Source organism: Haplochromis burtoni, unplaced genomic scaffold (genome assembly GCF_018398535.1).
Source record: "Haplochromis burtoni strain Fernald_Lab_line unplaced genomic scaffold, NCSU_Asbu1 Contig_9, whole genome shotgun sequence".
Taxonomy (NCBI): domain Eukaryota; kingdom Metazoa; phylum Chordata; class Actinopteri; order Cichliformes; family Cichlidae; genus Haplochromis; species Haplochromis burtoni.
Window position 1 is genome coordinate 4,506,991 of NW_024582370.1, and position 15,537 is coordinate 4,522,527.

Genomic DNA, 15,537 nt, shown 5'->3' on the forward strand with positions numbered 1-15,537 from the left:
AAAGAATGAAGTATGAATGTCTGAATGAGCGTGGGCTCGATCTTCAATCCAACACCAGTCCCCCTCCTCCTCCTCTCTGCCCGCTCATTATCCCTGTCACACAGGACCAGGGCCCACTTGGCACAGCCTTGTGGACTTAATTGAATTAGACATACCCGCTTGTTTAGGTATTGTGCGCTGGCATGAGAATCTCCCAGCCATCTCCATGAAGGCAGAAGAAAAGAGAGGGATCGGCAACACTTGTCGGTAGATCTGAGGGCTGTAGATGCTCAGGAATGGAAGGGCTGCCGCGAACCGGAGGACCACCAATCTCCCGTGGTGCCCCAGCTCGGTGCCAAGTGGAGAGTGGGATTCGTACAGGGAGGGTCACTCCACTTAACCCTGAAGTTTTCCTGGCATTCAGAAAATTACGAAACCCTTTTAATTTTTTGTTTACATTTTTTGGAAAAGCTACCAGCAACATGTTATTCTGTAACTTGAGATTCTTATCACATATGCAAATAACTACATATACTCCGCATGTAGTTATAAAAATGGTTGCATTTTGTGGCCAACTTTTCACTAAACCATTGTTTGTAGTGGATCTGCTGGTTACCATAGTCTCTATCTGCCATATTTTCTGGTGCCTGCAGTCTCTGCTAAAATCATTTGATGCAGTTCTTGACACAAATGTGAGCACGTACTGTGCTTAAGCTTAACCCTCCTGACTTATGCCTTTTCCAGCCATCGTCTTAGAGGTGGTTTTAAAGTCAAGAGTCTCTCACTTTGTCATTAGAGATTTCTTTCTATCGTTCTTTCTTTGCTTTCTTTGGAAAGAAACCTCTTCTAATGTGATTGCCCTTTTCCATTTATCCAAACGGTTTCTAAATGGATGCGCTACAAGTGGATGCCTTGGCACTATGACTGCATAACGTCACCTCCCTAACCCCAGGGGTCAGGGCCAGATTGACACCATAACCCACATCCCTGATCCTCCTTCAACCTCTTTAGAGATGCACCCGCCCGGCAGTAATACGTACCGCACTTTATTCATTGGGAAATCAGCCAAGCTGAAAAGATAAGCTCTGAATAATTGGAGCCTATGGACCACGGAGAATCTGATGGGATCTTCCAGTCTTTAACTTTTTTCTTCTCCCTCTCCTCCTCTTTTTTATGCACTCTTATAACTGGAGGGCACCCCTTGTTAGATTCAGGCAGCCAGATGGGCAAGAGAGGAGTGGGATGATCTTTGGTGCTTTAGAGAGCTGGTTGAAGAGACCTGTCACTCACGTGCAGGGGGAGTGACTGTGGTGTCTAATGAATCCTCCACAGCCACCAGTGGACAAGGCAGAGTTCTGTGTGGACACCAGACAGCCAGACAGTACACCATTCTGCCTCCTTTTCAGTCTTTCTCTCTTTACTTCTCTCGTGGCTTCACGGTCTCTTCCCTTCTGGCGAAATCCAAGAGAATCTATTTTAAGATTTCGAATTTCAAGTGATTTACTCCCTTTACTCGCTGCTTTAAAACTGAATATAACACGAGATGTATCTATGCCACTTTGGCTGTCTAGCTGGATCAAACCCTTAAAACAAATTGTTCATGCATCAAATACAAAATCAACATCTATTACAAACCAGAAATTTCTCTTTCCACCACTATCAGGTCAGCTTTACCCACCTTTACTTTCTTTACTTTGAGACAAAGTGATTAGCAAGTTATATATTTGCTGGAACTTGTGTAGCGCTTTTACTCTAACTGAGCACTCAAAGCACTTAACTATACGCCTTGTTATCCAAGTCACACACAAATAAATGCAAGGGCTTTGTTCTATACCTACACACCTAATATTCGCACATACTCACAAACAATGATGGATGCACGAGGGTTAACTTGGGGTTCAGTACTGAGCCCAAAGATACCAACAAATTACCAACCTTCCGACTGGTAGATGGCTTACACCCCTTAACTACAGCTGCTCTGTGTCCATATGTTAAATGCATGGAATTTGGACCCTACACTTTTTAACCGTCATTCAAAGGTGAATAATGAAAAGAAACATGCACTGAGCGAGCGTAACGTACACGTACACTCACACTCAGCTCAGGTTTTGGTATTTTTTCCAAGAATAACTTGGCATGCAGACTGTAGAAGCCAGGGAGAAAGCCACCAACCTTCCAAGTGTTAGACAATCTGGGTCTTCCCCCAGCTGGTGGCAGCTTAGGCTAAGGCAACAGCAAGACAGTGACTCACACAACATGTAAATATGGAATTTTTTTCACGTGTTGGCTTGGGTGGTAATCAGCTGCTGTAGTGTTGTAACGCTCAACAACTGAAGACATAAATGTAGGCATTAGCTAGCAAATGGAAGTTAATAATATATTTGTCACACTATTTTTTAAAGAAATAATTTACATTTTAGTTACATAGTTTTACAATTTTTAGTTACAGTGTTACCAAAGGACATTTTTAGAAAATGCAAAAAAATAGTAACATACAAGGAGTTGAAGTATTGAGCTAAGCCCTCAACACACATAAGTTAATAGAGCAGTCAAATCTCTGGGAGGTGGGACACTGGAGACAACAAGACGTGAAAATGAGGCAGTTTGTTACCGTGCTGCTGTAGTTAATCATCCCTTTGTCAAATTAGCATTCCCCCTGCTCTGCATGGAAGAGACCACAGCAGACAGACAGGCCATCGTTAGCTGTGCCGTGCAACAATAGGCTAGCAATGGGGAGGCTGCAGCTATACTGGTAAAGTCAGCTCCCAGGTCAGCTTGGTCCGGAGCCAGTGGAAGCCCATGCTGTGCTCTGACTGTCCAGTGTTGTCATAACAGAGCAGCTGTACTGTATGAGGCGAGAGTGAAGACAAGAGTGGCGACAGCGTCCTGAAAACAGGCATAATAACAGGACCACACACTCATTTCTCATTAATATCAGAGCTAGTCATGGTTTTTCTCTCTTTTTTCTCCCTTTCTCGTGTTCGGACATGGAAACACTTGGAGTAGCAACAATGGGTCTTAATCACAAACAGCGAATACATGCAATGCTGTGCTTGAACCTCACACGTTAATGTTTCGTATAAAACCGGCATTTATCAGTTTCTTCTTACATTACGTTTTTAATACTGTCTGAACCACTTCAATTCATGTATACACACGAATGATATCTCAGAAAATGCAAAATGCTTTACATATAAATCCATTAATTAACAATATTTACATTTTTTAGATTGGCTAAATTTATAAAATAACCGTGAAGATGATGGTCTTACATTCATTCATTTGATGCTCTAATTTTCATCCTCATTTATTGGTATAGGCTAACCCACTGATGGACGTTCATAGGCTTTGTAGGCTTTGTCCTCCATCTGTTTGTTTTTCAGCCGGTCTGATATTTACGTTTTTCATCAGTGTTGAGCTTTCTTCATGATACACCTATAGGCAAACATATTTCATAATACAGAAAAAGATGGACATTGCAGCACGCTGATTACAGATTTGAGGCATAGATTGTTTGTATGCACAATAGGAACATTTCTGAACACACATCAGTGAATAAGGCCAGTAAGTGTGTAGCTTTGATGAAGTTAATTCCAAATTATTACCAACCGGTCGTAGAAGATGCCCCCCTACTTCCTGAGCCTGGTTCTGCCAGAGGTTTCCTCCTGTTAAAAGGGAGTTTTTCCTTCCCACTGTCACTCACCAAAGTACTTGCTCAAAAGGAGTGATATAATTTGGGGGCAGTATATGTAAACAAAACTGAATTGAAACTGAATTAAATTGCTAATGTTTACTTTTTTAAACCAATGAATCCATCTCAATTATTTTTATCATATTAAATCCTGATGTTTCATAGTGATTACTGGGTAACGATATGGGTTGTTACCCTTTCTTTGGCTTTATGTGTTTCATGCAAGTAGCATTATCCAGGATTTTTTTGCTCTTAACAAGTAATGATGATTAATAAAAAACAATTTTTGTGTCAACGACCTGTGCAACCTCTTTTTGCTGACTTGTTCTTTGACAAAAGCCAGGCACTGTGGAACATAATAATCCTAATTGCTACAATAACATCAGACACTGTGTGTGCCATTGAACGGAGCTGCATGGCATGACAAATCTGTAGCCACCAAGTCAAGCAAAATATTTTCTCTGCCCAATCACAAGGGCACAAAGCTTCCTGTCCTGGAGACAGTGTCATCCAGTTGCCCTTTGTTTTCCATTAAAACTTGTTTCCTGTGTTACAGGACATTTTCGTGAAAAAGAATAATAATAATAAGCACTAACTAAAGTTTAACAGTATGTGAAACAGAAACTGTTTTCAACAACACTTTCAGCAATTTGTCAATGATGAAGAAAGCAAGGACAGAAAATTAATGAAACTGTACATTGCTGTTTGATTAAGGGTTTGATTATCTTGTAAAGTTGCCATTATTTTTCTTTTGGCTCCAATTTATCACTTCACAAGCTTTACAACATGCTTTGTACCTTTTTATTATCTGGCTTGGAATGAGTTATGAATAGATCATGTGCAGACAGCTGAAGTGGCCCAGTATTACAAATCAATGGCAGTTTGTAATTCTCTCCATTTAAACAAAGGGGAAACGAATAAAAACTCATTAAGATGACATGTGAATTGGCAAACAAACTGTTTAATTTGTGTCTTGTGTGTGAAGGGGGCTTTCCCTCAGAGGGGCTGAGGGCAGCCCAAATTTACATCTGATTGGAGTTTAATGGCCCATGATCGCTTTTACTGCACAGTTACTATGGTGACCAAGCTTTTCTCAAGATTTCCAGCAGACTAAAATGTCCTTTTTTGTCCATTTGAAATGTGTCATGCTCGCCAAATGGGGCTGGCGCTTGTATGTATCAATTTGTTTCTGTTGCGGGGCCCATGCCAGCTCTGCAATGAATATATGGGCCATTGAATCCTCTCACACAATGGTCGCAGCTGATGCCGTTGCCACAGAGACACGCCCACACAAAGGGTAGGAATGATGACATATGGTCCAAACCTGCCCAGTCGGTGGACCCCCAATAGGTCGACTGCATTGACAGACAAAACCCCACGTTAGCCATTTATCCGTGCCTACTCATTTCATGGTAAGATAAACTTTTTATAAAGTTTCCCCAACTCAGGCACAAGAAGTAAACGGATGGTGAAAAAGCCACCATGTAAAGTGGGGGGAATTCATCATTAATTGATTAACAAAGGCTTCTTTACCACCTGCTTCTAAATTAATACGGACATTAAAGGCCCCTCTTTTTGTTTAAGGTGAAAAAGAAGAGATGGAGGCAAAAAGCATTAACTTAAAGAAGGCGCAGAATGAAGCATATGTGGGTAGTTTAACAACTCTTCAACAGAGTATTGTTTCCAACTTACCATCTTATCATGGACCACGGACTTACGGGCTCATATATATATATATGTATATAACAATATATAACAATATATAACAATATATAACAATATATATATATATATAATATATATATATATATATATATATATATAATATATATATATAATATATATATAATTATATATATTTATTTATATATATATATAGCTAAACCGCAATTTTTTTTCCAGAGGAAGGCCTCAGAGAACAGGCGTGTGCATAAAAGATATCTGCTGATTTTAAGAATGATAAGCAGTGTGTGAACGAGACATTTAATTTCCTGCCAGTTTCATTTCTCATCACTGAAACATGATGATGTCATTCTAGGCTTTGCATTGGTAAGTCGGTGGTGGTCTATACAGGGCACAGCAATTATTTAAGGCTGTGCATGTGCATGGGTTTAAATATCATCTATGTGTTTATTTGAGGATTTAGGGTGATTAAATGTCATTAGATTGAGGTGACTTTATGAGATGTTCAGGTAGAATATTTGCTGGATATAGAAGCAACAGATGAGGTTGATAGCTCAAGCCTTGTGTTTATGAATGCTTACAATTTTAAGTGCTATTCATTGTCTTTGGTCCTGACTCAAATACCTGATCAACAACTGCACTGTTTTCATACAGATAGCCATGGCTCCCTGCTGATGTGAGTGTTTTTTTGTTTGTTTGTTTTTGTAGTGAAGCATCTCAATATCTACAAAACCATAAAAATGTAGTATTCAACTCAAAGCACCTGACATGGTGTTAACCTGACATCAGGCAGCCAATCAGTGGTTCCAGTGGACCCAAGCAACTTGTGTTATGGTCTTTTGTTTGTATTAATTTGCAGAGCAGCATTGTGGGAATTAACCAGCAGAGAGGCTGTCTTGGCACATTTGGATGCAGAACTTCAAAAAAGCCAGCAGTGTGTTGTCTTGGGTTGGAGATGGAACCGCAGAGTTCTATCTGTGAAGAGAAAAAAAATCAAATATCAAAATTAAAGGAAAATCAAAACCACAAACATGAGAAAACTAGCTTCCATTAATAGCACCTTTCCACTAGCAGCAAACTATTTTGGGACGTTGAATAGCACCTTGTGACCTTTAATACTGCAAAAGTCCAACCACAGATTACTCGTGAACACTTAAAAACAATCATCCAATCATGCTTCTTACGACCACATGTGCACCCAGCATAAGGCAGGTCAGGCCAAAGTGTCACTTGATGTCAGCTAAGTTGACGGGGGGAGTGAGACCCGGAAGGAGACCTCACTTGGTTTGATTTAGAGGTGACAGGTCCTTCTGGATATGACCTGTTCATTCCCTGATGTCACCCGGACCATCCACCCTGGCTGTCCTCTGCATGGACGCTTCCATTGACCACTGTCAAAGAGAAAGACCTGGAGGAGAGCATTACCCGGGGAGGTCATAGACCCCCAGGTGACCTGCCGAAGCCTCCTTAAAACACTTCAGTGAACAAGCAGTGTCCAAACCAGAGTGCCAATCTGGAGCTGTCAAACAGGAAACAGTGGGTAAATACACTGTGAAATTTCAAATGAAATACAGGCCAAGTAGCATCCGTCTCAATCAGCGAGGTCTTTAAAGTGATGCTATTTAGTTCTCTTATTGATTAAAGCTTTGTGTATGATTAAGTGCCAAAAATGTACCAGTGCACATCCACGTACATCCTTTTCTCTCTTTTTTTATATAAGCAGACGCCCAGATTCCCACACATGTGCTTGAATTTACAGGCCCCACCCTTAGACCGCACACTGCTCAGCATTATGCAGAGCTCCCATGAATTCACACAGAGATCTAAAAATACCCACGAGGGAGGAAATCCCCACATTCCGCAGCAATGGACCTGGACTACAAAGACATCCAAACAATAAGCCTCTCCCAACTCGGAATCATCCCAGACAATATAGGAAGACTGAGGCATCAGAGAGCTGTTTTTTCCCGGATGGACTGTTGTGTCTAGGAGTGGAAACCTCTGACCACCGCTGCTGACTCATGGCAGCTGGCCATATGTGCAAGAAGAGGTACACTTATACAGATGAGGACAAAATCATTATCCCACCAGTGAAATGTAAACTTTTGGGTTTTTTTAATAGAGCAAGGGATTTTTAACATAGCACCTCTCAACAAACTAGATTTCTTTAGCAGGCATAAATAATTTATATTTGCACATTATAACCAAATTATTTCAGAAAATAACAAAATTGATCAGGGTCAATAATATTAGCCCCCTAAAAAACTGAGCTGTTTATTGAGCCATAGCACCGACCACTGCTGTGCAATGATGTGCTTTGACTTTGTAGCTTTTAAAGTTAGGTCCAAACTGTGTGTAAATCAAATTTCAGCAAGGTTTGAGCTGTCACCTGCAAAAACTTCATGCCATAAACAAAAGAAATCACTTTAGACTTAAGAACAAGAATTGTTGATGCTCGCAGTGACATGAAATGGACTCAAATAGAGCTGTTACAGGCTAATAATTTAGACCCTCGTAGTTTGTGTTAGTAGAATAATTTAAGCATCCAAAATAAAACTATAAAGAAGCTGTGTTATAAATTTCTCACCCTGTTTAAAAGCACTTGGGAAATATTTTTTAATGCAATTTTCTTAAGAGGGCTACTAATTCTGTCTTTGTTTGTAAGAATACCAATTTGCATCCAACATGTGAGCAAAAACTGTCAAAGAACTTGACAGAGTTAGATGCACTGATATGTTTCACTTTAAGTCAAATCTTTTGCCAAGCTGTTGCTTACAGTAATAAACAGAAAGTGCGTCATAATCATTAAGCACCTTGTTGTATGATTGTGTTGGGTAGGATAGCGAAAATGGCACGACTTATCTGATACTTGCCACAGTTTAGCGTAGGTGTCAGATGCAGCCGTGGGCTTGCAGAAAAAACAATTCTCCACATACATTTTTACCATAAAAAGAATCTAGCAGGTCAGTCAGACTGACTCACTTATGCCCTGTGAATCGACGGTGCTTAGCAGGGTGCAGCTGTGAGTGGGTGAAAGCTTTAGATTAGATCTTTCTCTGAATCTGTGGCTTACGTCATCCGCATCGTCTGGGTGTTCAGCGGTGCTCAGGTCGCATTCTCAGGAACAGAGATCCCTCATTTAGACAAAGGGGTTTAATGATGCACAATACTTTTATTTCCTGACAGGGCGAGGATGCTGCCATGTCCGACTCAAAGGATGGCGGTAATAAGATGAGCTGTTACTTTGCAGTTAGCCTTTTTTGAAGGAAATTGGTTATTTTAGGATAGGACATGAAAGGCATGGACTTTTGCAAACTGTCATAAAACATACCATCATTTATGTAATTTAATTTAAGACATTTAGAAACCTAACTTACTATAATATAGATTTTTTATAATATAGATTTTAGGGTTTTTTTTCAAAATATATACACATTTTTATTATTAGAAACAAGCTGTAGTCATCATGTTCAGACACTTTGTCTTATTTTGAGCTGATTGCTCTCTTCCCACTGAGTGAGTATCAGATACAGCAACACCTTCTGCTTGACTGACAGCTTAACAAAGGCAATGGGACAGAGTGATTTGTCAATGGGTAAAAATCAACACAAAGAGCTATTGATCGGCAGGAGAGAAAGGGGAAGAGGACAATGAGTGCGGCTGTGAGATCTCACATAAGTGATCAATACAGGAGTTCTGCATGAGGGAACCATCCCACTTTGTGTTTATACAGTGAGACAGAGAGCAAAGAGCGGCCATTGTACAGCCAGGCTGGTGCTGTCAGTCATCACAGAGTAACACAGCAGGAGGTGGCCAGGCATCTCTCTCAGTCACACACACACACACGCGCGCACACTCGCAAACACACACAAACAGACTTTACCGCTAATGCTCACGTTGGGCTCTTCCCAGACTGTGCCGTGGTTAGGGTTACCAGAAACAGGCTGCCTTTTTATTCCACAGAACATAATAATAATCACTTCATCTGATGTGGTTGATTCGGTCTTTTCAAGCATCACTTTAAAGGGTTGGTTCGCTCAAACCTGAAAATGAAAAAGGACCTATTTTTTCCTCACAGCTGCAGAAGTATGTCTCTGAAACATTTGTCACATTAGGGATAAAGAGAATTTTGCACGTGGTGCACAAAATCACATTTCAAGCCTAACCTGATGAATACTAACTACCAACACAGATGTGCAATTTCACGCTTTCATCCATGGATCTCTTTAACTAGCTGCATATTTCATATCTTTAATCTTGGAGGGGATTGCCAGTCTAGACTTTGAAGGAAGCCCAAGAACTCAAGCCAAAGAGTACGCTCAAGATCCCGAGCTCCTGTCTGGGACCTGTTTTCCCAATCCTGCCAGGCTTGTTGCGTTAATACAAAATATTAAAACTGGAATTAGGGGTTGAAAAGATAGAAGGAGAGGAAATAAGAACTAGAAAACGGCTGGCCCGTTTTTATGTGCATGATATCATCCCACATGTCTTGCAAGATATTTTTTCAAAGTTTTTGCCAAATTGTGAGTTTATTTTAGACCTCTGAAAAATTCCTCTTTAATTAGAACCTGGTCCTAAATTCAAGCCAGACAAAACATGTGAATTTCACATACCTGGACATGAGAAAATAATATTTGTGTGCCTGAAATCCCTCTCACTTGCTGTATTATTCACTGCAGTTCAATCTACCTCAATGTTTCTAACTTTGTGACTTCTTGTGAGCTACACCATTTCCCCCAAAAAATGAGACACCTTCACAGAAAAATTAATCTAAAATGAAGCTTGTTGGCAAAAAGGGGTATTTAGGAGAGTCCTAATTTCATAAGATGAAATTTGCTCTTAAATGACACTTTGCTAATAAGGAATTCAAGTAATATTTTTAATAGATATAGAGAATATCTGTAAACCCATATAAATAGAGAAGATGCTGATTTGGGTTTAAAGCTCTCCTTCACAATATTAAAACTCCACAGTGAAGAAGGGAGAGTACACAGTGAGTGAAAACGTGATGCCAAATGTGACCAAGTGTCATAAACAATGAGCTGGAAGTGAAACTGGTCTCACTGTTGCCACAGGTGGTGTGTCACAGCAATATCACCACTGAACCTCTAAACATATCTGAAACCCAAAGAGTGAGGATGGATTTATTAATAAAGTTTATCAACATAAACAGAATATCCTTAAAGATTAATTAGCTCATGAAAAATGAAATAAAATGCAGTTTTTTTAAATTTGATTTGTTGTTCTCACGTATGTCTTCCTCTACATCTGCCTACACTGCTAAAATACATACACTCTTTTGCTGAAGCCAAAACTAATATCCCAAAAGTCAGAGATCCTAACTTTCATTAACTTACAGTATTGTGCAAAAGGTGCCCCTCTTTTCTTTGTGTTTTCCTTCCAAACAGCCAGGTTTTCTTGTAATTTTTAAAGTGGCCTTGAGCAGCAGTTCTTCAATCTTCTCAAAGATTTTCTTGGACATTGGCTGCTTTTTCACTCATTCTCAGTTGGGTTTTTGGATTTTTTTTTGCCTTTAAACTTAATACTGATCCATAACTCAGTCAACTATAACATAAAACTAATAAGAAGCTATTTGAAATTGTGACTTGAGGCACTACCAACCTGTCAATGAACAAAAACATGAAAAAAACCCATACAAAACATACTTTGCTCTCATTGCTTTAATTGAACTTACAAAAAATACCAATGATAACACAGTATGACCGACTGAAACTTTTATTTTTTTAAGATGATTCCCAAAGATGGACTAGCTGGAAAATTGGCATATCTCAGCATGGTGTGCAGTGTGCCCTTAAAACATTTGAGGAAATTGGACGAGTGCAGGAAAAAAGAAGAAGTGGCAGGGTAAGAAATCCCAAAAGATAATAATGGACAGTAACTGAAAGTCATGTCATTAAGAAAAAGGGTAAAAAAATAAAATAAATCCAGCAAAGACCCGAAACAGACCACCTACCTTTTACTGAAGCCTCGTCAGAAATAGTTTGGCTGTCAAGAAGCTGTTCTTAAGGTAGGGAAACCTTAGATGGGATGAGCTGGAGAACATGGGAGAAAGACCCCGGCACTGATTCAGCACACTTGTTTATGAAGTGAATGCATCTATAAGTTATGAACTTTACAACTTACAACTTCATTACAACTTTATCAGCACAAAAATAGATATATATTTCATATACTCTATTCCCTTTATACCTACTGAGGCTATTTTAATGATAAAAGGCAGAAGGTCCTTGGTTTGAACCTGCTGGACAGGCGCTACCTGTCTGTGTGGAGTATGTCTGTTCTCCATATGTCTGCATGTCTTTCTTCCCTCCAGAGGCATGTGCGGTTGGCTGATTGTAAATTGGCCATATAGGTGCAAATGCAATGTAATGGATGCTTGTCTGTCTCTTTGTGTTAGCTTTGCAGTGGCCTGGAGACCTGCAGACCTGTTCACTGAGCAACCTGTTGACCTCTTGGTCACATGCGTGCCTGCACGCAGCCCGAGACCCTTGAGTGCAGGATTTTTATCGGTTCAAAGAGCAAGGCTTTAAAACTAGAGGTGACAAAGCCTTCGCAGCAGAGCCCTGAGGTGATGCAAGAAGTTGCTGCTTTGCTGTTTTTAGTTGCTTCTTGTCCTGTGCAGTCATTCTGAACTTAATTATTAAAGTTACTTGCTTTGTTACTCGTGTAAATGAGGACAGCTGTATACATACAAACACTAGCTGAAGAAATTCACCAAGATTCTGCTGCCTGTATCATGGTCTACACTCATATAGATGCATGTGGAAAAACAGATGACTATAATGGCAAAACCTAAGTCTCAAGTAAACATCCCAAGTAAAGAAGAAGGCAGGGAGGCATGAAAGGAGGGGGAGATGCATGGCCAGACGTTCACGGAGGGAGGGACTCCTTCATGAATGGCTATGACTAAGAATAACATGCTAAACAGTGCCTCGTGTGTGTGTGCGTGTGCTTGCCCTGTGGTAATCTTATCACGGGTGTATTCATCATGAGGCGCAGTCTCTTCAGCTCTGGAGAGGAGGACGGGGCTAGAGATGAGTGGTCAGACTGGACGGGTGATCCATCTAAGAGCAATCACCATCAGCAGACAGAAAGACACAAGACGGCTGCAAAGGCACTGTTTACCTTCTGTCAGTCCGTTGTTAAGTACCACTAAAAAGCTGTTTGCTATATCAGCAGAGATAAGAGCATGACAGTGGGGTAACTGATGTCTGCAGGGGAGTTTCAAAGTGATGAAAGATTAGGTGGTTTAAAATTTCCATCTATATCAGTCACTTTTTTCCCCCCTTTAACCTGATTTCAAACTCTCTGTGTGCCCTGCTGTTGTGTTATGTTAGGGTGGCGTAATTCTGTATTCTGTGTGTCCACTCTTTACTTTTAAAGTGTGTTTATATGGGCATGCATACTTTGTACAGTGCTTTGTTCAATTAAACTGTGTTCAACACACAGTTAAATGTTTAAAACTTACTGTTTTAAAATAGTCAATTGACATGATTTTATTGTTCTCCTACCATGAATACTTTGTCCACTGTTTATATACAAAAAAACTGATATATACTTTTTAAAAAACAAAAATTACTCAAAATCGATGAGCTGTAAGTTTGCTTATGTACCCAGAGCCAGAACGCTCAGAATGATTTACTCCCTTAAATGATTAAAAAGGAACCTGAGAGGTTGCAGAACACCTTGAAGTCTTAAGCTGGTTTTATTTCGAACATCTCCATTTTATATTTGCATTACGTCCCCCAGAACCCTTTTGTGCATTATAAAGATTCATTATAAAGATTTTTTTTATGGTAATTAAAACTGCCTCAGTTGCAGTTATCACGTCTCTTTAATGATTTTTGTCTTCTTTGGGTTTTTTGATTTTGAAATCATTTCTTTTGTGCGCATGTGTTACTTGTGTTGTGACCATAAAAATATGTTTAAGCCCTCACATTGTGTGAAAAGTAAGTCTCGAAAACTTAAATCATCATATTGTGATAAAGTGAATCCGTTTAAGGTTTGGTTAAGTCTCCAGGAAACGAACATGAGTCAACGCAGCCTTCTGTGACGTGAAAGAACCATGATTCTGCGTGTGTGTGTGTGTGTGTGTGTGTGTGTGTGTGTGTATGTGTGTGCGTGTGCGTGTGTGTGTGTGCCCAGCTGTATTCTCTGCTCTCTTTGCCATTCTTTTAGAGCATTTGTTTGCAGTGAGCCCATCCACTTATTGACACTTGTCTTCCCTGCCTCTTGCATGACAATCCGGGCAATAAAACCACGAGTGGAGCACACACTGTTCAACAGTTACCATAAGAACAACAAGAGCAAGGAGGATGAGTGTTTACCTTCCCAGGGCATGAAAAGAGGAGGAGAGGAAAGAAGAAGAAGAAGAAGAAAAAGACTATGGGCTCATCTTGTAACTCTAACCCCATACCACATGCGGCAGAAAGACACAAAGACACAAAGACACAAAAAAACTATACACTTAAGAGCTACACTGCAATATTAGTGTCTGCTAGACATTTTCATTAAAATCTATGAGATAAAACTTAACTGAAAAGAAAGGTGGGGTTGGGAGGAGCAAGTGGACGTACTGGCACAATAAAAGATCAAAGTGATTTTTAAAAAGTAAGATAAACTTTTTAAAACCTGGTGACATCTGCTTTAAGGATTTAGCCCAATATCCACAGACACAGACGCACACGAACACAAAGGATAGCCCACATGAGATGGGACCAGACACCAGGACATCCTGTTTAGGGGACAATGCCTGCCCTTCTCCCTCTCTGCAGTGCTACAGTGATAATACTCTTGCAACAGTGTGGCTGTCACCACCTAGCTTAACCAGGCTCTAGAGAAGACCGCAGGTCTCGGCACAGTGGGATAGCCGGTCAGGAAAGGAAACTTTTCAACACATCCCAGAGTAGAATATCCTTTTGTCAAGCATGCTTGTATTCCACTTGCTAAATATAAACCAGGAAGTGAGAGTTTCCTTGATCTTCTGGTAATTCTCCAGTAGGAAAATATGTTGTAGGATGCTAACCTTGCATTTTCAGTAACATAAAGAGACACTGAGTAACTTGGAGAGCTAAACAGTAAAAATAAACTTTCAAGTTTTAATCCTGAAGTATAAAAATCTTTTTTTTAAATAATGAAATTGCTAAAAAAAAAAAATCCCACTGACACAAAACATGTGCAGTTTCCAAGGTTTTTTATTAACAGGGATGGAAAATTGGAAAAAGTGCACCCCTTGAAAGAAGATGTCAACGCTCTCAAGTTAAGGATAAACACAGTTTTTCTTTAAATTCTCATTTATTTTCTCAATATTATGGCAATGCAGTCAGATCAATTTGAACCTAAAAGGACACATTTATGTTTTAGGAAGGTGCACAACTAAAAAGGCCGTGGCAAAAAGATAAATATATCTTAGCGCGTGATCAGTAAATCCTGTCACTTTGTGAAAAAGACTGACCAGTGAGAGAGTAATAAAATACTCACAGAGGAGTGCAAACTGATAACATCAGTGTGTCTTGTCTCTTACAAGTAGTTGGCACCGTTGACCAACATCAGTGACCAACAGTGTCTGTAAACATATATGTGTTGCATTTATCTTGCACGAGCCTCGAGTGAAATAGGTCAAAGGCTGTTTCTCACAGTCATCCAACCCCACAAAGCAAATGCATATGCTTAAACACCACTGTCGCCCACTACCACACACACGCACACACACACACACACACACACACACACACACACACACACACACACACACACACACACAAAAGGAAAGGAAGAGGACAAATTGTGCTCCCACACAAACAACAGCGGCAGACAGAGGTATCCTCTACAGACATATGAGTCAGACCTGTGCAGGCTCTTCTCAGGTGTTAAACTGGGTACAAGTCGGGGCATGCAGTGAGCCACTAGGTGAGTCACACACAGCTGTGCATCACTGACTTGAGAGGACATTTAGTTAGTTTGCATTTGTTTCCTAGAGACTTAATCTAACCATAACCAGAACTACAACTTCCCTAATCCTAACCTTAGCCTAACCCTAAAGCATTTCTTCACCCCAAAATGCAATGACATGCCTTTATTCTACACATGAGAAGAAGCTTCACATTATGTGACAGTGCAACCAGATTTCAGTCCCCACAACTGAGCAATGTCTGGAACCCCCC